General features: G+C 43.8%; 1 pseudogene across 1 annotated transcript in view; it reads right to left on the bottom strand.

Moving 5' to 3' along the window:
• Positions 1–22,205, bottom strand: part of LOC311232905 (serine/threonine-protein kinase ULK1-like) — a 95,394-nt pseudogene extending 73,189 nt beyond the window's left edge. The window contains exons 1-3 of the transcript XR_014621065.1: positions 21,801–22,205; positions 19,169–19,261; positions 5,796–5,837 (exon numbers count right to left, since the gene is read on the bottom strand). The product of XR_014621065.1 is annotated as a serine/threonine-protein kinase ULK1-like (transcript). The remainder of the gene's footprint in view (positions 1–5,795; positions 5,838–19,168; positions 19,262–21,800) is intronic.
• Between the last annotated feature and the right edge of the window lie 2,255 nt (positions 22,206–24,460).

Raw genomic sequence — 24,460 nt, 5'->3', positions numbered from 1 at the left:
AGACTGACAGATCAACACAAACACTAACTCTAATAACATGTCAGACTGACAGATCAACACAAACACTAACTCTAAGTAACATGTCAGACTGACAGATCAACACAAACACTAACTCTAAGTAACATGTCAGACTGACAGATCAACACAAACACTAACCCTAATAACATGTCAGACTGACAGATCAACACAAACACTAACTCTAATAACATGTCAGACTGACAGATCAACACAAACACTAACTCTAATAACATGTCAGACTGACAGATCAACACAAACACTAACCCTAATAACATGTCAGACTGACAGATCAACACAAACACTAACCCTAATAACATGTCAGACTGACAGATCAACACAAACACTAACTCTAATAACATGTCAGACTGACAGATCAACACAAAGACTAACTCTAATAACATGTCAGACTGACAGATCAACACAAACACTAACTCTAATAACATGTCAGACTGACAGATCAACACAAACACTAACTCTAATAACATGTCAGACTGACAGATCAACACAAACACTAACCCTAATAACATGTCAGACTGACAGATCAACACAAACACTAACTCTAATAACATGTCAGACTGACAGATCAACACAAACACTAACTCTAATAACATGTCAGACTGACAGATCAACACAAACACTAACTCTAATAACATGTCAGACTGACAGATCAACACAAACACTAACTCTAATAACATGTCAGACTGACAGATCAACACAAACACTAACTCTAATAACATGTCAGACTGACAGATCAACACAAACACTAACTCTAATAACATGTCAGACTGACAGATCAACACAAAGACTAACTCTAATAACATGTCAGACTGACAGATCAACACAAACACTAACTCTAATAACATGTCAGACTGACAGATCAACACAAACACTAACTCTAATAACATGTCAGACTGACAGATCAACACAAACACTAACTCTAATAACATGTCAGACTGACAGATCAACACAAACACTAACTCTAATAACATGTCAGACTGACAGATCAACACAAACACTAACTCTAATAACATGTCAGACTGACAGATCAACACAAACACTAACTCTAAGTAACATGTCAGACTGACAGATCAACACAAACACTAACTCTAATAACATGTCAGACTGACAGATCAACACAAACACTAACTCTAATAACATGTCAGACTGACAGATCAACACAAACACTAACTCTAATAACATGTCAGACTGACAGATCAACACAAACACTAACTCTAATAACATGTCAGACTGACAGATCAACACAAACACTAACTCTAATAACATGTCAGACTGACAGATCAACACAAACACTTGGGATGCACCGAATATTCGGCCACCGAAAATTATCAGCCGAAAATGGTTAAAAAAGGAGGAAGGGCTGGCCTCTCAAACAGCCTGGCCCAGTGTGAATAACATACAGCCCCAGGGTCAGAGGTCAACACAGGCCATAACACACAGGCCAAAGTTGCCTGTCTGAACCGTGGAGAATAATATACATGCACAGAATCTGTACTGACAGATCCATACAAAGACTAAGCCTAAATAACACTTCAGACTGCCAAATCCGTACATACTATTTATTAGGGCTGTCTTAAATACTTCGAAGCTTCGTTCGATGGCACAAGCTTAAAAAAAAAAAAAAATCGAAGTTTAAAAAAAAGATATATATATATATATGTTTTTATTTTATTTATTTTTTGCCTCCAAAATCTTGCACGTCCTCCATTCCAATGAAACGAAAGTAAGCGGCGCCTCGACTCCACCTCTCTACAACAAGCATGTGGAGATTATCTGTGTTGAAAACAACAAGGACATGTGCAGCAGACATGTCGACGAAGAAGTCATCAGACGTGTGGTTACACTTTAAAATATGCAAAGACAATGCCCAAAAAGCAGAGTGCCAGATATGCCAGAAGAAAATGGCATATCACAACTCTACAACAACTTTGTCAAATCGCCTAAAAAACGTAAGTATCGTTGTACACGACGGCGACGCCACACAAAACATTAATAAGGCTATGCCTATGCTGCTATGACTAATGTGTTACCAAGTTGGCTAATTTAATTGTAATCATCTGCTTTTGTAGGTGCATTGTCTGATATAATTATAAATGATAAATTAAATATAATTGTTTGCTTGATAGACGAAGGTTGCAACATAATTATGTAATGTCATGTCGTTGGCTGTGAGAGCAGCCCCACTGCACCCAGGCAGCGCAGCCGAGTGAAACCTTGTTGGCTGCGTCACAGTCACGAAAAGGGGCTACTTAATTCATTAATCCAATCCACTTTATTTATAGAGCACATTTAAAAACAACAAAGTTTACCAAAGTGCTGTACAAGTCCCATAACATAAGATACAAAAATAAATAAAAATAAAATAAATAAAAATATTATAATTAATATATATATATATATATATTTTTTTTCGAAGCTTCGAATTAAAATCGAAGCTCGGCCCCGAAGCTTCGATTGCCAAAAAAAGCTTAGAAGGTCAGCCCTACTATTTATATATAATTTTTTCATTGACGACGGTATAGTAAATGTCCATAGCTTTGCATGGATCCATAATGGTATACCTTCATAATCGATAAACCTCCCAGCCCTACTTGACGTGTAGTTCAAATTTGCAGGAGGTGTGTGTGATGTCCGAGAGCCTTCTCCACAGCCCCTGTGCTCGGCCAGAAGTAGAAAAAAATGAAGCGTTTAATCTCTCCTGCGTGCTTGTTAAAAAGCACTTAGCTTGACCTCACATCTGTAAAACATAAAACTGTGTTAAGATAAGACCTCAAACATGCGCACATGCTATGCTGTAAGCAGCTTATCCCTAATGACGTGTGAACCCGGTTTATGAGCCGTTATCCTGGATCCCGTGGGAATGTAAACACACCCAGGATAACTCACAGCTCAGAGTAAACTGGTAAATAAATGGTGCATTTATATTATATAGCAGCTTGTATCCAAAGCGCTTTACAATTTGTTCCTTACATTCACCCGCTCACTCACACATTCACACACCGACGGCGGAGGCGACCATGCGAGGTGCCAACCTGCTCATCGGGAGCAGTTAGGGGTTAAGTGCCTTGCTCAAGGACACATCGACACGCTGCCCGGGAGGAGCGGGAATCAAACCGGGAACCTCCGGATTACCAGACGACTGCTCAACCTCGATCGCAACGATTAACGTATGTAGTATTCAAAAAGGTATGCCGTTGCCAACGAGCATCAAAAAACCTTTGATTTGGAAATAGTATGGTGTCCAGACGGAGCATGGGAGCGGAGCGGAGCGCGAGGAGCGGCGCGAGGAGCGGAGCGGGTGGATTTTGAAGTGAGCGCGGAGTGGGGCTTTAAAATGGGTCCGAGCGACTCTGGAGCGAGAGCTGTCCTCCGCTCCCAGCCGCTCAGTGGACACGATCACACAGTGGTTTAAACTGGTGTAATATACATGTAGTACAATGCCAAAGCAATAGGTGGCGATGTAGTTCAAACATGAAGGCCATTTTCAACCAATCAGAAGGGTGAACGCGCTCACTACACATCCTGCTAACAAGTCAAAACCGAAATGAAATCCGCCATCTTTAAATCACCTCGGGACTCGGGTGAACTAGTATTTAGCAACATTTATTTTCAGTGAGAAACAAACAAAGTGCAATAAAAAAAAAGGATACATTCACTGTGTTCTGCCTCATTTATTGATGAAACGAAACCAACATCAACACAATGTACCACCAAGAGCGGAGAGTTTAGTCTCACAAAAAGAGCGCTGTTGTTGTTAGCTTACATGCTAACGTGAATGGGATCTGCCATAGCATTGCGGCTAGGCTAGCTCCATTAGCATAGTACAGCTAGTTGAATGGATAAACGTTATTTAACATTGCAGAATGGGTACAAGACAATACGGCTCAATACAAACAATTGTTAAGGGGCCCAGGGGGTGCAGACTGTTGTAGTTTGGTCAAATCAAGCTAATTTACATCATGCTCCAAAAAAATATTTTTTTTCTGCTGAGCGGGCTGTGGAGCGGGAAGCGCTTGATGCGCAAATGAAGATGAGCGCTGAGCGAGCGGAGAGCGGCTTGGGGGGGCCAACATGAGCGAATGAGAGCGGAACTCAGCCGTCTAGAGCGAAGAGCGGATTTCTCGGCCACTCCGCGCCGCTCACATGCTTTGCCTTTAGCAAAATTCACATAGCACTCCATAACTCCGCTTCCAGGAATTAGCCCGGATAACTCTGAAACTATACAATATTCACCACGGTATAACACGCGAACGTATACATGAAAAAATTTACTCTTTTTTACATGTTGGACGAGAGATAGTTACTGTCAAATGAGCCATAGTATTGTCTCCATAGCTAGAATATAGAATATAGATATAGCCGTGCAAACATCGTGACGCACAGTGAAAATGCCTATCTTTTAAAGCGTGGCCCATTGACTACAGGGATGGGGAAAATCCCTGGCGCTGAATGAGTTAAGGTTACTACTGTGTGTGTGTGTGTGTGTGTGTGTGTGTGTGTGTGTGTGTGTGTGTGTGTGTGTGTGTGTGTGTGTGTGTGTGTGTGTGTGTGTGTGTGTGTGTGTGTGTGTGTGTGTGTGTGTGTGTGTGTTAGTGTGTGTGTGAGCGTGTGTGTGTGTTAGTGTACTATTAGCCCCGGTGGTACATTAACAGTGTGTTTGCACTGGGGGCAGGGGGGGTCTGGCTCCTCCCACAGCCATCAGCGGACAGGTGACACGCGGATCGACCGTGGTTGCCGTGGTAACGCTGGAGCATCTCTCCCATGTGTTGTGTTCCTGTGTGCGTGTGTGTGTGTGTGTGTATGTGTGTGTGTGTGTGTGTGTGTGTGCAAACAGTATGAGCATACAAGCACCTGCATTTACCCTGTGAGCGCACACGCACGCACGCACGCACGCACCCTCCCTAAGGGCCTTGGCATGTAGCCAAGCATAGAACGCCTCCTAAATATGGAGTGTGACTTCATTAGAGATCTAGGTTAGTAGAACAGAACAGAACAGAACAGAACAGAACAGAACAGAACAGAACAGAACAGAACAGAACAGAACAGAACAGAACAGAACAGAACAGAACAGAACAGAACAGAACAGAACAGAACAGAACAGGCTGGCTGGCTGGCTGGCTGGCTGGCTGGCTGGCTGGCTGGCTGGCTGGCTGGCTGGCTGACTGACTGACTGACTGACTGACTGACTGACTGACTGACTGACTGACTGACTGACTGACTGACTGACTGACTGACTGACTGACTGACTGACTGACTGACTGACTGACTGACTGACTGACTGACTGACTGACTGACTGACTGACTGACTGACTGACTGACTGACTGACTGACTGACTGACTGACTGACTGCATATTGTCTTGTTATTGTTATCGTCAGTTGATCTGTTGATTATTGTGTCTTGATTCTGTTATGTCTTGTTGTATGTTATATGTATAAAAAAAAATATAAAAAAACGAATTCTTTGATAAAAAAATATATATATATATATCTTCACACGCACATTATTAACTACTCCGATTGTGGCTGCAGTTCTGACTGGCTTGTTTCAAGAGGGAGGGTTCTTCATAGCTGAACTGCAGAAAAGGCACAATGCACATATTTAACATTTCCTCAGTGTTGGAGTGTCATTCTGTATAAAGAAGATGATGCAACACACAGGAAAAGGCCATGCTCAGAATAGGTCCCCTTTAAAGGCCCCGTCACCGACACTGATTCAACTGCCGCCCGGGTGCTTATGTCTTAGTATCACATACTGTACCTGAAAGTCGAGCAGTGCAACGATGTTCTCGTGTTTTAATTCCTGAGAAAGAGAGAGAGAGAGAGAGAGAGAGAGAGAATATGTATTTGCATAATGAAACAGGAATATCCGCTCTTGTCTACCAGCAGAGGAAGGCTACATGCTGAATGGGTTCCGACTGCTGCACATACTTTAAAGATATAATGAAGGGTATTATCTGAGAGGGCTGGTTCTGCTAGCTGACACGGAGAAAAGCTTCCTGTATTCAAAGTTTGTTTTTATTTTCAATATATGCCACCCTGAAAGGTGGCAATAGGGCTGCTTGCCTGTTCCCAAGACAAAACTAGAAATGTCTGCTGGTTGTTTCAGAGATCGAGAAACACTTTGAGACACTGACCAAACCCTCTCCTATAGTAACGAAACCCTTCAAGATACATGGTGTATAGTCACCCAGGAGATCTTAAGTCGATTTCACTCTATGTCAATTTGCTCAGCTGTGATATGAAGCTAGCAGAGTGTAGTGGTACATATACAGCTGTGATATGAAGCTAGCAGAGTGTAGTGGTACATATACAGCTGTGATATGAAGCTAGCAGAGTGTAGTGGTACATATACAGCTGTGATATGAAGCTAGCAGAGTGTAGTGGTACATATAAGATAAGATAAGATAAGATATTCCTTTATTAATCCCCTTGGGGAAATTCGTGACACACACATACAGCTCAACGTCTCATTAATGATATTAACAACAACACAATCATTACATTTTTTACAGTAACAATGGCACAGCATACAGCTGTGATATGAAGCTAGCAGAGTGTAGTGGTACATATACAGTTGTGACATGAAGCTAGCAGAGTGTAGTGGTACATATACAGCTGTGATATGAAGCTAGCAGAGTGTAGTGGTACATATACAGCTGTGATATGAAGCTAGCAGAGTGTAGTGGTACATATACAGCTGTGATATGAAGCTAGCAGAGTGTAGTGGTACATATACAGCTGTGATATGAAGCTAGCAGAGTGTAGTGGTACATATACAGCTGTGATATGATGCTAGCAGTGTAGTGATATATATACAGCTTTTTTTTTTTTTTTTTTTTTACTTTTTTTTTCTTCATGTCAACGTTCACACGCACAATATATGCTTACCTAGGATTTGACTTGATTCAACAACAAAGCAGTCGGAGCAATGACAAGCCGAAAACTGTCGAAATTGTAGTTATTTGAAGTTTGGATTTTTAAATTTTTTTTTTATTATCCACTTTTTCTCCCATTTTTCTATATTTTCTCCCATCCCAATTTCGTATATCATCCAATTCAACCCTCCCCTGTCACGAACGCTGTTTCTTGCCTCCCACAAGCCGGCTGCAATGTGGACTAAGTCATACATAGCACAAGTCCCCTCCGGTACTTGAGGTAACAGCAGTCGCATCTTTTCACCTGCGCAGCTCGATCTCTCAGTGGCGAGGAGTAACGTGTGGGAGGCTCACGCTGCCCCCGACACTTCCTGATTCTACTGCGCAGGCGCACCAACCGACCTGTAGGAGTCGCTGTCCACAACGCCCAATCCCCACCCATCAGTGTCCCACCCCCTAATACGGCCAATGTGTATTAGTATGAACGACCAGCTAAACTGAAAGCAATGTGGAGCGCTGGGCTCGAACAGGCGAGCCCAGCGTCTCTGCATTCGTGGCGAGCGCCTTGCCCACTAAGTTTGGATTTCTTTTTTTTTACGACTGAGGTAGGTAAAATAAATTTCTTGAGACTAAAGTACCGAAAAAAGGTACCGTTGGGTACCGGTATCGATTCACAGGTACCGGTACCGGTATCGGTTCAAATGTGAAAGGTACCCATCCCTAGTTACATATACAGCTGTGATATGAAGCTAGCAAAGTGTAGTGATACATATACAGCTGTGATATGAAGCTAACAGAGTGTAGTGGTACATATACAGCTGTGATATGAAGCTAGCAGAGTGTAGTGGTACATATACAGCGGTGATATGAAGCTAGCAGAGTGTAGTGGTACATATACAGCTGTGATATGATGCTAGCAGTGTAGTGATATATATACAGCTGTGATATGAAGCTAGCAGAGTGTAGTGGTACATATACAGCTGTGATATGAAGCTAGCAGAGTGTAGTGGTACATATACAGCTGTGATATGAAGCTAGCAAAGTGCAGTGGTACATATACAGCTGTGATATGAAGCTAGCAGAGTGTAGTGGTACATATACAGCTGTGATATGAAGCTAGCAGAGTGTAGTGGTACATATACAGCTGTGATATGAAGCTAGCAGAGTGTAGTGGTACATATACAGCTGTGATATGAAGCTAGCAAAGTGTAGTGGTACATATACAGCTGTGATATGAAGCTAGCAGAGTGTAGTGGTACATATACAGCTGTGATATGAAGCTAGCAGAGTGTAGTGGTACATATACAGCTGTGATATGAAGCTAGCAGAGTGTAGTGGTACATATACAGCTGTGATATGAAGCTAGCAGAGTGTAGTGATACATATACAGCTGTGATATGAAGCTAGCAGAGTGTAGTGGTACATATACAGCTGTGATATGAAGCGAGCAGAGTGTAGTGGTACATATACAGCTGTGATATGAAGCTAGCAGAGTGTAGTGGTACATATACAGCTGTGATATGAAGCTAGCAGAGTGTAGTGGTACATATACAGCTGTGATATGAAGCTAGCAGAGTGTAGTGGTACATATACAGTTGTGACATGAAGCTAGCAGAGTGTAGTGGTTAGGGGTGGACGGTATGGTCTAAAATGTATATCACGGTATAATTTGAAGCATAGACGGTAACGGTATATATCACGGTATCAGTGTTTCTGTTAGAATAATTTTTTTTGCCTGATAGGCAGGCTATATAAAGAATGACATCCTCAAGGCATGTAGATTTATAATATTTTAACTTAAAACTAGGCTACTTTTGCGTATAAAGTCATTATATTCCAAATAAAATAAGTCCCGAGTCGAGACTCCTGCTCCCATTGCAAACAGCGGGGCTGGATTTTGCTAGAAGCATATGTAGCTGCAGAGCCGCAGAGCGAATTGAATTGAATAAGAATTGAGACAAAGGTGCCACTCATCCTCAGCTTTAAGAATTGACAATTGTGTCAACAAATTGACACATGTGTCAACAAATTGACACACAAAATGCTTAGAGACGATGGGGGTCAGAACGGCGCAAGGGTGGGGGCCGGGGGGCGCTGTTTGACGGGCCTGTGACCAGACCTGAAAGAGCCACTGGCTCTGCGGCTCTGCAGCTGCATGCTATTGGCAAATCCACTGCTGCACGCCTTCCTCCCGGCTCCCGCTGCTGCCGTCGTTATCATAACACTACACACATATCGTAATGTTTACAGCAAACTGTAGTTGATCACCAGGTATGTTTTATTAACGTAGAATAATTCATATAAGAAAAACGATAGGGAAATATCTTACCTTTCTCCACTGGTTAAAAATGCCAGGAACTGAAATTGAAACTTGCTGTGCGCCGCGGTGATATGTGTTTATTATGAAATGACAATTGCGTGTTGACACGCCCACTGCGCGAAGCCTCCTAAATAACTTTTTCCAGTTTGCACATATCTATTATCTATGACTAATTCTATCTATTTTTAGGGGCAAATGCGATTGAAATAGTCGCGCTGTGGTTACATGACGTCATTGCTATTTTAGAGCTGCTCTACCGGTTAAACGGTATAGTCAAAATCCATACCGTAGAGCAAATTAATACCGTTTATACCGTATACCGTTTATACCGTCCACCCCTAGTAGTGGTACATATACAGCTGTGATATGAAGCTAGCAGAGTGTAGTGGTACATATACAGCTGTGATATGAAGCTAGCAGAGTGTAGTGGTACATATACAGCTGTGATATGAAGCTAGCAGAGTGTAGTGGTACATATACAGCTGTGATATGAAGCTAGCAGAGTGTAGTGGTACATATACAGCTGTGATATGAAGCTAGCAAAGTGTAGTGGTACATATACAGCTGTGATATGAAGCTAGCAGAGTGTAGTGGTACATATACAGCTGTGATATGAAGCTAGCAGAGTGTAGTGGTACATATACAGCTGTGATATGAAGCTAGCAGAGTGTAGTGATACATATACAGCTGTGATATGAAGCTAGCAGAGTGTAGTGGTACATATACAGCTGTGATATGAAGCTAGCAGAGTGTAGTGGTACATATACAGCTGTGATATGAAGCGAGCAGAGTGTAGTGGTACATATACAGCTGTGATATGAAGCTAGCAGAGTGTAGTGGTACATATACAGCTGTGATATGAAGCTAGCAGAGTGTAGTGGTACATATACAGCTGTGATATGAAGCTAGCAGAGTGTAGTGGTACATATACAGTTGTGACATGAAGCTAGCAGAGTGTAGTGGTACATATACAGCTGTGATATGAAGCTAGCAGAGTGTAGTGGTACATATACAGCTGTGATATGAAGCTAGCAGAGTGTAGTGGTACATATACAGCTGTAATATGAAGCTAGCAGAGTGTAGTGGTACATATACAGCTGTGATATGAAGCTAGCAAAGTGTAGTGGTACATATACAGCTGTGATATGAAGCTAGCAGAGTGTAGTGGTACATATACATGATACATACATCTATGGTTATATAGGTCTTGAGTACACTGAATACAATTGCATACATTTATAGTCTGATTAGCCTAGTTATTGTCGTTAGTACGTTCTCCCTCTCCACTGTAACACGGTACATGCCCATATTTTCAATATATGCCACCCCGAAAGGTGGCAATAGGGCTGCTTGCCTGTTCCCAAGACAAAACTAGAAATGTCTGCTGGTTGTTTCAGAGATCGAGAAACACTTTGAGACACTGACCAAACCCTCTCCTATAGTAACGAAACCCTTCAAGATACATGGTGTATAGTCACCCAGGAGATCTTAAGTCGATTTCACTCTATGTCAATTTGCTCAGCTGTGATATGAAGCTAGCAGAGTGTAGTGGTACATATACAGCTGTGATATGAAGCTAGCAGAGTGTAGTGGTACATATACAGCTGTGATATGAAGCTAGCAAAGTGTAGTGGTACATATACAGCTGTGATATGAAGCTAGCAAAGTGTAGTGGTACATATACAGCTGTGATATGAAGCTAGCAGAGTGTAGTGGTACATATACAGCTGTGATATGAAGCTAGCAGAGCGTAGTGGTACATATACAGCTGTGATATGAAGCTAGCAGAGTGTAGTGGTACATATACAGCTGTGATATGAAGCTAGCAGAGTGTAGTGGTACATATACAGCTGTGATATGAAGCTAGCAGAGTGTAGTGGTACATATACAGCTGTGATATGAAGCTAGCAGAGTGTAGTGGTACATATACAGCTGTGATATGAAGCTAGCAAAGTTTAGTGGTACATATACAGCTGTGATATGAAGCTAGCAGTGTAGTGATACATATACAGCTGTGACATGAAGCTAGCAACGTGTAGTGGTACATATACAGCTGTAATATGAAGCTAGCAAAGTGTAGTGTTACATATAGGGATGGGTACCGAATTCGGTACTTTTGAGGTACCGAACCGAAACACGTCGGTACTACCGAGTATCGAATCAAGTGAGAAACCGAATTTATTTTTATTTTTATTTTTTTTAACTTTTTTATTTTCATGTCAACGTTCACACGCACAATATATGCTTACCTAGGATTTGACTTGATTCAACAACAAAGCAGTCGGAGCAATGACAAGCCGAAAACTGTCGAAATTGTAGTTATTTGAAGTTTGGATTTTTTTTTTATCCACTTTTTCTCCCATTTTTCTATATTTTCTCCCATCCCAATTTCGTATCATCCAATTCAACCCTCCCCTGTCACGAACGCTGTTTCTTGCCTCCCACAAGCCGGCTGCAATGTGGACTAAGTCATACATAGCACAAGTCCCCTCCGGTACTTGAGGTAACAGCAGTCGCATCTTTTCACCTGCGCAGCTCGATCTCTCAGTGGCGAGGAGTAACGTGTGGGAGGCTGACGCTGCCCCCGACACTTCCTGATTCTACTGCGCAGGCGCACCAACCGACCTGTAGGAGTCGCTGTCCACAACGCCCAATCCCCACCCATCAGTGTCCCACCCCCTAATACGGCCAATGTGTATTAGTATGAACGACCAGCTAAACTGAAAGCAATGTGGAGCGCTGGGCTCGAACAGGCGAGCCCAGCATCTCTGCATTCGTGGCGAGCGCCTTGCCCACTAAGTTTGGATTTTTTTTTTTCGACTGAGGTAGGTAAATTAAATGTCTTGAGACTAAAGTACCGAAAAAAGGTACCGTTGGGTACCGGTATCGATTCACAGGTACCGGTACCGGTATCGGTTCAAATGTGAAAGGTACCCATCCCTAGTTACATATACAGCTGTGATATGAAGCTAGCAAAGTGTAGTGATACATATACAGCTGTGATATGAAGCTAGCAGAGTGTAGTGGTACATATACAGCTGTGATATGAAGCTAGCAGAGTGTAGTGGTACATATACAGCGGTGATATGAAGCTAGCAGAGTGTAGTGGTACATATACAGCTGTGATATGATGCTAGCAGTGTAGTGATATATATACAGCTGTGATATGAAGCTAGCAGAGTGTAGTGGTACATATACAGCTGTGATATGAAGCTAGCAGAGTGTAGTGGTACATATACAGCTGTGATATGAAGCTAGCAAAGTGCAGTGATACATATACAGCTGTGATATGAAGCTAGCAGAGTGTAGTGGTACATATACAGCTGTGATATGAAGCTAGCAGAGTGTAGTGGTACATATACAGCTGTGATATGAAGCTAGCAGAGTGTAGTGGTACATATACAGCTGTGATATGAAGCTAGCAGAGTGTAGTGGTACATATACAGCTGTGATATGAAGCTAGCAGAGTGTAGTGATACATATACAGCTGTGATATGAAGCTAGCAGAGTGTAGTGGTACATATACAGCTGTGATATGAAGCTAGCAGAGTGTAGTGGTACATATACAGCTGTGATATGAAGCTAGCAGAGTGTAGTGATACATATACAGCTGTGATATGAAGCTAGCAGAGTGTAGTGGTACATATACAGCTGTGATATGAAGCTAGCAGAGTGTAGTGGTACATATACAGCTGTGATATGAAGCTAGCAGAGTGTAGTGGTACATATACAGCTGTGATATGAAGCTAGCAGAGTGTAGTGGTACATATACAGTTGTGATATGAAGCTAGCAAAGTGTAGTGGTACATATACAGCTGTGATATGAAGCTAGCAAAGTGTAGTGGTACATATACAGCTGTGATATGAAGCTAGCAGAGTGTAGTGGTACATATACAGCTGTGATATGAAGCTAGCAAAGTGTAGTGGTACATATACAGCTGTGATATGAAGCTAGCAGAGTGTAGTGGTACATATACAGCTGTGATATGAAGCTAGCAGAGTGTAGTGGTACATATACAGCTGTGATATGAAGCTAGCAGAGTGTAGTGATACATATACAGCTGTGATATGAAGCTAGCAGAGTGTAGTGGTACATATACAGCTGTGATATGAAGCTAGCAGAGTGTAGTGGTACATATACAGCTGTGATATGAAGCTAGCAAAGTGTAGTGGTACATATACAGCTGTGATATGAAGCTAGCAGAGTGTAGTGGTACATATACAGCTGTGATATGAAGCTAGCAGAGTGTAGTGGTACATATACAGTTGTGATATGAAGCTAGCAAAGTGTAGTGGTACATATACAGTTGTGACATGAAGCTAGCAAAGTGTAGTGGTACATATACAGCTGTGATATGAAGCTAGCAGAGTGTAGTGGTACATATACAGCTGTGATATGAAGCTAGCAGAGTGTAGTGGTACATATACAGCTGTGATATGAAGCTAGCAACGTGTAGTGGTACATATACAGCTGTGATATGAAGCTAGCAGAGTGTAGTGGTACATATACAGCTGTGATATGAAGCTAGCAGAGTGTAGTGATACATATACAGCTGTGATATGAAGCTAGCAGAGTGTAGTGGTACATATACAGCTGTGATATGAAGCTAGCAGAGTGTAGTGGTACATATACAGCTGTGATATGAAGCGAGCAGAGTGTAGTGGTACATATACAGCTGTGATATGAAGCTAGCAGAGTGTAGTGGTACATATACAGCTGTGATATGAAGCTAGCAGAGTGTAGTGGTACATATACAGCTGTGATATGAAGCTAGCAGAGTGTAGTGGTACATATACAGTTGTGACATGAAGCTAGCAGAGTGTAGTGGTACATATACAGCTGTGATATGAAGCTAGCAGAGTGTAGTGGTACATATACAGCTGTGATATGAAGCTAGCAGAGTGTAGTGGTACATATACAGCTGTGATATGTAGCTAGCAGAGTGTAGTGGTACATATACAGCTGTGATATGAAGCTAGCAGAGTGTAGTGGTACATATACAGCTGTGATATGAAGCTAGCAAAGTGTAGTGGTACATATACAGCTGTGATATGAAGCTAGCAGAGTGTAGTGGTACATATACATGATACATACATCTATGGTTATATAGGTCTTGAGTACACTGAATACAATTGCATACATTTATAGTCTGATTAGCCTAGTTATTGTCGTTAGTACGTTCTCCCTCTCCACTGTAACACGGTACATGCCCATATTTTCAATATATGCCACCCTGAAAGGTGGCAATAGGGCTGCTTGCCTGTTCCCAAGACAAAACTAGAAATGTCTGCTGGTTGTTTCAGAGATCGAGAAACACTTTGAGACACTGACCAAACCCTCTCCTATAGTAACGAAACCCTTCAAGATACATGGTGTATAGTCACCCAGGAGATCTTAAGTCGATTTCACTCTATGTCAATTTGCTCAGCTGTGATATGAAGCTAGCAGAGTGTAGTGGTACATATACAGCTGTGATATGAAGCTAGCAGAGTGTAGTGGTACATATACAGCTGTGATATGAAGCTAGCAAAGTGTAGTGGTACATATACAGCTGTGATATGAAGCTAGCAAAGTGTAGTGGTACATATACAGCTGTGATATGAAGCTAGCAGAGTGTAGTGGTACATATACAGCTGTGATATGAAGCTAGCAGAGTGTAGTGGTACATATACAGCTGTGATATGAAGCTAGCAGAGTGTAGTGGTACATATACAGCTGTGATATGAAGCTAGCAAAGTGTAGTGGTACATATACAGCTGTGATATGAAGCTAGCAGAGTGTAGTGGTACATATACAGCTGTGACATGAAGCTAGCAGAGTGTAGTGGTACATATACAGCTGTGATATGAAGCTAGCAGAGCGTAGTGGTACATATACAGCTGTGATATGAAGCTAGCAGAGTGTAGTGGTACATATACAGCTGTGATATGAAGCTAGCAGAGTGTAGTGGTACATATACAGCTGTGATATGAAGCTAGCAAAGTGTAGTGGTACATATACAGCTGTGATATGAAGCTAGCAGTGTAGTGATACATATACAGCTGTGACATGAAGCTAGCAAAGTGTAGTGGTACATATACAGCTGTGATATGAAGCTAGCAAAGTGTAGTGTTACATATAGGGATGGGTACCGAATTCGGTACTTTTGAGGTACCGAACCGAAACACGTCGGTACTACCGAGTATCGAATCAAGTGAGAAACCGATTTTTTTTTTTTTTAACTTTTTTCTTTTCATGTCAACGTTCACACGCACAATATATGCTTACCTAGGATTTGACTTGATTCAACAACAAAGCAGTCGGAGCAATGACAAGCCGAAAACTGTCGAAATTGTAGTTATTTGAAGTTTGGATTTTTTTTTTTTTTTTTTTTTATCCACTTTTTCTCCCATTTTTCTATATTTTCTCCCATCCCAATTTCGTATCATCCAATTCAACCCTCCCCTGTCACAAACGCTGTTTCTTGCCTCCCACAAGCCGGCTGCAATGTGGACTAAGTCATACATAGCACAAGTCCCCTCCGTTACTTGAGGTAACAGCAGTCGCATCTTTTCACCTGCGCAGCTCGATCTCTCAGTGGCGAGGAGTAACGCGTGGGAGGCTCACGCTGCCCCCGACACTTCCTGATTCTACTGCGCAGGCGCACCAACCGACCTGTAGGAGTCGCTGTCCACAACGCCCGATCCCCACCCATCAGTTTCCCACCCCCTAATACGGCCAATGTGTATTAGTATGAACGACCAGCTAAACTGAAAGCAATGTGGAGCGCTGGGCTCGAACAGGCGAGCCCAGCGTCTCTGCATTCGTGGCGAGCGCCTTGCCCACTAAGTTTGGATTTTTTTTTTTACGACTGAGGTAGGTAAATTAAATTTCTTGAGACTAAAGTACCGAAAAAAGGTACCGTTGGGTACCGGTATCGATTCACAGGTACCGGTACCGGTATCGGTTCAAATGTGAAAGGTACCCATCCCTAGTTACATATACAGCCGTGATATGAAGCTAGCAAAGTGTAGTGATACATATACAGCTGTGATATGAAGCTAGCAGAGTGTAGTGGTACATATACAGCTGTGATATGAAGCTAGCAGAGTGTAGTGGTACATATACAGCTGTGATATGAAGCTAGCAGAGTGTAGTGGTACATATACAGCTGTGATATGAAGCTAGCAGAGTGTAGTGGTACATATACAGCTGTGATATGATGCTAGCAGTGTAGTGATATATATACAGCTGTGATATGAAGCTAGCAGAGTGTAGTGGTACATATACAGCTGTGATATGAAGCTAGCAGAGTGTAGTGGTACATATACAGCTGTGATATGAAGCTAGCAAAGTGCAGTGGTACATATACAGCTGTGATATGAAGCTAGCAGAGTGTAGTGGTACATATACAGCTGTGATATGAAGCTAGCAGAGTGTAGTGGTACATATACAGCTGTGATATGAAGCTAGCAGAGTGTAGTGGTACATATACAGCTGTGATATGAAGCTAGCAAAGTGTAGTGGTACATATACAGCTGTGATATGAAGCTAGCAACGTGTAGTGGTACATATACAGCTGTGATATGAAGCTAGCAAAGTGTAGTGGTACATATACAGCTGTGATATGAAGCTAGCAGAGTGTAGTGGTACATATACAGCTGTGATATGAAGCTAGCAGAGTGTAGTGGTACATATACAGCTGTGATATGAAGCTAGCAGTGTAGTGGTACATATACAGCTGTGATATGAAGCTAGCAGAGTGTAGTGGTACATATACAGCTGTGATATGAAGCTAGCAGAGTGTAGTGATACATATACAGCTGTGATATGAAGCTAGCAGAGTGTAGTGGTACATATACAGCTGTGATATGAAGCTAGCAGAGTGTAGTGGTACATATACAGCTGTGATATGAAGCGAGCAGAGTGTAGTGGTACATATACAGCTGTGATATGAAGCTAGCAGAGTGTAGTGGTACATATACATGATACATACATCTATGGTTATATAGGTCTTGAGTACACTGAATACAATTGCATACATTTATAGTCTGATTAGCCTAGTTATTGTCGTTAGTACGTTCTCCCTCTCCACTGTAACACAGTAGTAGGTACATGCCCACAGCGCGCCTTGCAGTCACACAAGCCTGCACACAGTCATCCTGAATAAGAAGTGATGTTTACTGTGTGTGTGTGTGTGTGTGTGTGTGTGTGTGTGTGTGTGTGTGTGTGTGTGTGTGTGTGTGTGTGTGTGTGTGTGTGTGTGTGTGTGTGTGTGTGTGTGTGTGTGTGTGTGTGTGTGCTAGCTGGATCTCTAGCTTCTGAAGCTCCAACAGAAGTTCAGAACATCACACACACACACACAGAGACACACACAGAGACACACACACTAGGACTGCAACTAATGACTATGTTGGTAGTCGACTAATCTGTCGATAATTTTTTCGATTAGTCGACTAATCGAAAAACAATTATATAAAAATAAATAAAAAATAAATGTCACTACCTATCTTTGTGAAAGTGGCTTCTCAGCTCTGGTCCAGCTGAAGACAGAGCAGAGGAACAGATTGGACATTGAGCATGACCTCAGAGTTGCTTTGAGACTCTTGTCAGGACCAAACAACATCCCCAGTTATCCCATTAGTTCCCCCAAACTTACTGTCGGTCTGTTATGTTAAGCTAAGAAGTCATCAGCTAGCTGGACCAGAGCTGAGAAGCCACTTTCACAAAGATAGGTAGTGCAAAAAAAAAAAAAAAAAAAAAAAAAAAAAAAAATTATTTGTAATGACTAATCGACGCAACAATTCCTCGTCAACGATTTTTTATAATCGACGTCGTCGATTATGTCGACTAATCATTGCAGCCCTAACACACACACACACACACACACACACAGAGAGACACACACACAGAGACAGACACACAGAGACACACAGAGACAGACACACAGAGACACACAGAGACACACAGAGACACACACACAGAGACACACAGAGACACACAGAGACACACACAGACACACAGAGACACACACAGAGACACACACAGAGACACACACAGACACACAGAGACAGACACACAGAGACACACAGAGACACACAGAGACACACACAGAGACACACACAGAGACACACACAGACACACAGAGACAGACACACAGAGACACACAGAGACACACAGAGACACACAGAGACACACACAGACACACAGAGACACACACAGAGACACACACAGAGACACACACAGACACACACACAGAGACACACAGAGACAGACACACACAGAGACACACAGAGACACACACAGACACACAGAGACACACACAGACACACACACAGAGACACACACAGAGACACACACAGAGACACACAGAGACAGACACACACAGAGACACAGAGACACACACACACACACACACACACAGAGACACACAGAGACACACACACAGAGACACAGAGACACACAGAGACACACACACACACACACAGAGACACAGAGACACACAGAGACACACACACACACACACACACAGAGACACACAGAGACACACAGAGACACACACACACAGAGACACACAGAGACACAGAGACACACAGACACACACAGAGACACACACAGAGACACACACACACACACACACACACACACACACACACACACACACACACACACACACACACACACACACACACACACACACACACACACACACACACACACACACACACACACACACACACACACACACACACACACACACACACACACACACACACACACACACACACACACACACACACACACACACACACACACACACACACACACACACACACACACACACACACACACACACACACACACACACACACACACACACACACACACACACACACACACACACACACACACACACACACACACACACACACACACACACAGAGGCTGGTGGTCACCTTCAGGATCTTGATCTCCTTCCCCAGCAGCGTCTGACTCTTCACCAGGTTCTTCTTGCTGATACACTTCACTGCCACCTCCCAGTCGTGTCGCTGAGGAGACACAAGGTTCTACTCACAGGGGGCCGCAGACCCTCAGGTTCTACTCACAGGGGGCCGCAGACCCTCAGGTTCTACTCACAGGGGGCCGCAGACCCTCAGGTTCTACTCACAGGGGCCCGCAGACCCTCAGGTTCTACTCACAGGGGCCCGCAGACCCTCAGGTTCTACTCACAGGGGCCCGCAGACCCTCAGGTTCTACTCACAGGGGCCCGCAGACCCTCAGGTTCTACTCACAGGGGCCCACAGACCCTCAGGTTCTACTCACAGGGGCCCGCAGACCCTCAGGTTCTACTCACAGGGGGCCCACAGACCCTCAGGTTCTACTCACAGGGGCCCGCAGACCCTCAGGTTCTACTCACAGGGGCCCGCAGACCCTCAGGTTCTACTCACAGGGGCCCGCAGACCCTCAGGTTCTACTCACAGGGGCCGCAGACCCTCAGGTTCTACTCACAGGGGCCGGCAGACCCTCAGGTTCTACTCACAGGGGCCCGCAGACCCTCAGGTTCTACTCACAGGGGCCCGCAGACCCCCAGGTTCTACTCACAGGGGCCCGCAGACCCAGGTTCTACTCACAGGGGCCCACAGACCCAGGTTCTACTCACAGGGGGCCGCAGACCCTCAGGTTCTACTCACAGGGGCCCGCAGACCCTCAGGTTCTACTCACAGGGGGCCCGCAGACCCTCAGGTTCTACTCACAGGGGCCCGCAGACCCAGGTTCTACTCACAGGGGGCCGCAGACCCTCAGGTTCTACTCACAGGGGCCCGCAGACCCAGGTTCTACTCACAGGGGCCCGCAGACCCAGGTTCTACTCACAGGGGCCCGCAGACCCAGGTTCTACTCACAGGGGCCCGCAGACCCAGGTTCTACTCACAGGGGCCCGCAGACCCTCAGGTTCTACTTCAAGGACCTTGTGCGAACCCTGTACTCAATATTCCAGAACCCAATTTTGAGACATTCCCCTCATTTAGTAACACAAACAATATCTCTCACAGGGGCAGGAAATGTAGAGAGTGGTGGTGGATTCTCTGACTGGGGTGTGTGGGGGTGTACATCTTTAAAAACCTTGACCTGGACAGGAAGCGTCTATACTTTCCACAACCAATTTGTGTTTCCACGTTCGAGTTTTGCGCTGTGATTGGCCAGGTCATGTGACATGTGCGCCAATCGTCGGACGGCAAGTTCTGCGCCTATTTCCGGGTCGACCAGCAGCAAACGACCTAACGCCTAGTTTATCACCGGTTAAGCTTAGGCGACTATTTCGAAGTTGGTTAAGGTTAGAGTTTGGAATCAGGGCTGGCGTTCTATCGCCCTGCTCTAAGACAAACTCTAACCTTAACCAACTTCGAAAGAGTCGCCTAAGCTTAACCGGCGAAAGAGCTTGCTGTCACACGATTGGTGCGACCAGAAACATCAGTGGCCAATCAGAGCGCAAAACGCGAACGCGGAAGCATGAACCGGTTAGGCTTCGAATAGACGCCAGCCTGGCGGGTAATAGGCTTTTACGGATCAACATCATTTGATTGATTGATTGAAAACTTTATTAACAGATTGCAGAATGGGTACAGTACAGTACAGTATGGCGCAACGTGTATAACATTGCAATAGCGCTGAATATTATTATTCGTGTGACGACACTGACACATTGCACAGGTAACAACAGCATGTCTCTGCTCACCTCTCTGTGTGTGCCATCTAACACCACAGGTAACACCACAGGTAACAACAACAGCATGTCTCTGCTCACCGCTCGGTGTCTGCAATCTAAAACCACAGGTAACACCACAGGTAACAACAACAGGTGTGCAGGGGTAAGGCTAAGAGAATCATCAAGGACTCCAGCCACCCGAACAACTGCCTCTTTGAACTGCTGCGGTCAGGCAAGCGATACCGGAGTCTTAAGGCGAGCACAGAAAGACTCAGAAGAAGCTTCTATCCCCAGGCCATCAGGCTGCTCAACGAACAATAAACACTATGCAACAACCATCAAATGCACACAGCACACACACCCACACGCACACACTCACTTAAACAAACAACACACTGCAGCACCCACTCTCCACACTTTAGAACACCTAAACACACTTTATATTTATTGGTAAAGGATTTGCACTACAACTCGTACACCTTACTGTAAATTGTACCTAAATTGTACCTCATCCCATTTCTGCCTTGCACTATATAGTATTGTATATTAGTACACTGCATAGTATTGTATATTATATGGTAACTCAGTTACTTCTATTCTGCATCGAACATTGTACATATGTCTATACTGAACACTGTGACCTCTATTTTTACTTCTTTTTACATGCTATACTATGTTATTTGATACTATCTTGTCTAGCACAGTCTCTGGAGCGTAACAGTAAGAAGCATTTTGTATAAAAGTATTCTGTACTTCTGTATGACAACTATTAAAGACACTTGAAACTTGAAACTTCACCTCTCGGTGTCTGCCTCTAAACACAACAACAACAACAACAACAACAACAACAACAACAACAACAACAACAACAACAACATGCTCACCTCTCGGTGTCGGCCTCTGAACACCACAGCGAACGCCCCGTGTCCCACCAGGTCCTTCCTGCTGAACTCGAACTGCCCCACCGTCTCCATGACGCTCTGCAGACCAGGATCTCTCTCTCTGCCCCGGGCTCAGGTTCAGGTGAGTCTGTAGGTCTCTCTCTCCCCCGGGCTCAGGTTCAGGTGGGTCTGTAGGTCTCTCTCTCCCCCGGGCTCAGGTTCAGGTGGGTCTGCAGGTCTCTCTCTCCCCCGGGCTCAGGTTCAGGTGGGTCTGTAGGTCTCTCTCTCCGCTGCAGGTTCAGGTGGGTCTGTAGGTCTCTCTCTCTCTCCCCCGGGCTCAGGTTCAGGTGGGTCTGTAGGTCTCTCTCTCTCTCCGCTGCAGGTTCAGGTGGGTCTGCAGGTCTCTCTCTCCCCCGGGCTCAGGTTCAGGTGGGTCTGTAGGTCTCTCTCTCCCCCGGGCTCAGGTTCAGGTGGGTCTGTAGGTCTCTCTCTCCCCCGGGCTCAGGTTCAGGTGGGTCTGCAGGTCTCTCTCTCCCCCGGGCTCAGGTTCAGGTGGGTCTGTAGGTCTCTCTCTCCCCCGGGCTCAGGTTCAGGTGGGTCTGTAGGTCTCTCTCTCCCCCGGGCTCAGGTTCAGGTGGGTCTGTAGGTCTCTCTCTCCCCCGGGCTCAGGTTCAGGTGGGTCTGTAGGTCTCTCTCTCCCCCGGGCTCAGTGTCGGGAGGGCTGATTGATTGATTGATTGAAAATTGTATTAACAGATTGCAGAATGGGTACAATACAGTACAGCTCAATACACACCCTCTTCTCTCATATTCACACAGGCTGCCTTCCTGTCACAATAATAATAATAATAATAATAATAATAATAATAATAATAATAATAATAATAATAATAATAATAATAATGATAATAATAATAATAATAATAATAATAATAATAATAATAATAATAATAATAATAATAATAATAATAACACCCTCTTCTCTCATATTCACACAGGCTGCCTTCCTGTCACAATAATAATAATAATAACAATAATAATAATAATAATAATAATAATAATCTGAGACGCCTGTAAAAAAAATAAACAATCCGATGACGCGTCGTTCCACCTTAAAAACAAGACAGGTCCGTTTTGTTGACAGGCTTCTCGGAGGAGATCCTGTTGTTGTTCTAGTGTCTCCTCCTCCAGTAAACGCGTCCGGGACCGTTAGAACCTGCGTCAGGTTCTAAAAGCCGCATCGCCGTCTCTCACGGCGGGTTCTAAAAGCCGCATCGCAGTCTCTCACGGCGGGTTCTAAAAGCCGCATCGCAGTCTCTCACGGCGGGTTCTAAAAGCACAACAAGGCGGCGTCTCCCCGGCGGGCGGAGCAGCGGCAGCTTCAACAAAACACAGCCGACGCGTCCGCAGCAGTCCAACCTCCCCGCAGCACTGCGCCTGCGCGGTGCAGTCTACAGCTGTATTGTGACGTCAGATGAAAACACATGAGCGACAGGAAGATAGATGTTCATGTGTGTCTGCAAAACTGCCATCATGTACAGATCTTTGTCAATGCCAACACTGTGCAAATGTTTCTGAGGAAACCGAAGATAGGGCTACATGGGATGATGACTCAGATGATAGTGGTGAGGATGATTAACACCAGTCTTGCCTGGGAAGTGTTTTGATTGATTGATTGATTGATTGATTGATTGATTGATTGATTGATTGATTGATTGATTGATTGATTGATTGATTGAAAAGTGTATTAACAGATTGCAGAATGGGTACAGTACAGTACAGCTCAATACACACAATTGTTAAGGGGATGCAGACCAGAGAAAGACTTTCGTCTTGTTTACATCAGGGTCCCCCATTTTCAATTAATCATAACATATGACATACAGATAGACAGTACTGCTACATCTATACATTTATGACATACCAGATTTACAAATACAGTACTGTTTTTGATACAAGAAGAGTCTAAAAAAAAGAGTATATACATTTGACGTAGAAACTGTACATTGGAGGAGGTTGGGTAGGAGGGGTGGGTGGGGGACACTGTACAACTGTGGTGGTGGATGAGCGTGTGGACTGGGCTGGGATGTATAGGGCGAGGGGATTAGGATTATACAGTAGTAGTGTGACTTGTTTGTATTTGTTGAGATCAGTTTGACACTGATCTCTCCACACACCTCTAACTGTTTACTCATTTTACTCTGTATTGTATATTGAATATTCCTCTTTACTTACTTACTTACTTACTTTCTTTCTTTTACTGTATGAAGCACACTCAGGGGCTCATACAGAAACAAGCATTTCATCGTAAAGTACCTGTATTTTATTGTGATAAATAATAAACAAACTTGAAACTTTAAACTTGTGTTAGTTGTGTATGTATGTGACGAATCCGGTCAGTCCTTCATACCAGCGGCCATCAGGCTCCACAGCAGTGGGCAGGGACTGCTGCCAGACATCCAACTACAACTACTAGGAACCTAAAAGGGACAATAACACTACCTTATGCATACTGCACCTTATGTGAATACTGTATATTTCAGTTAGTTAGTTAGTTAGTTATATTGACTTGTTATATTGTTTACACTGCTTGTTTTTACTACCTGTACCCCCCCCCCCCCCCCACGCTGCTAAGATGCCTGAATTTCCCCAATGGGATCAAT

This window comes from Notolepis coatsorum, assembly GCF_963971535.1.
Source record: "Notolepis coatsorum genome assembly, chromosome: 8".
NCBI lineage: Eukaryota > Metazoa > Chordata > Actinopteri > Aulopiformes > Paralepididae > Notolepis > Notolepis coatsorum.
This window is presented reverse-complemented; position numbering and strand designations above follow the sequence as displayed.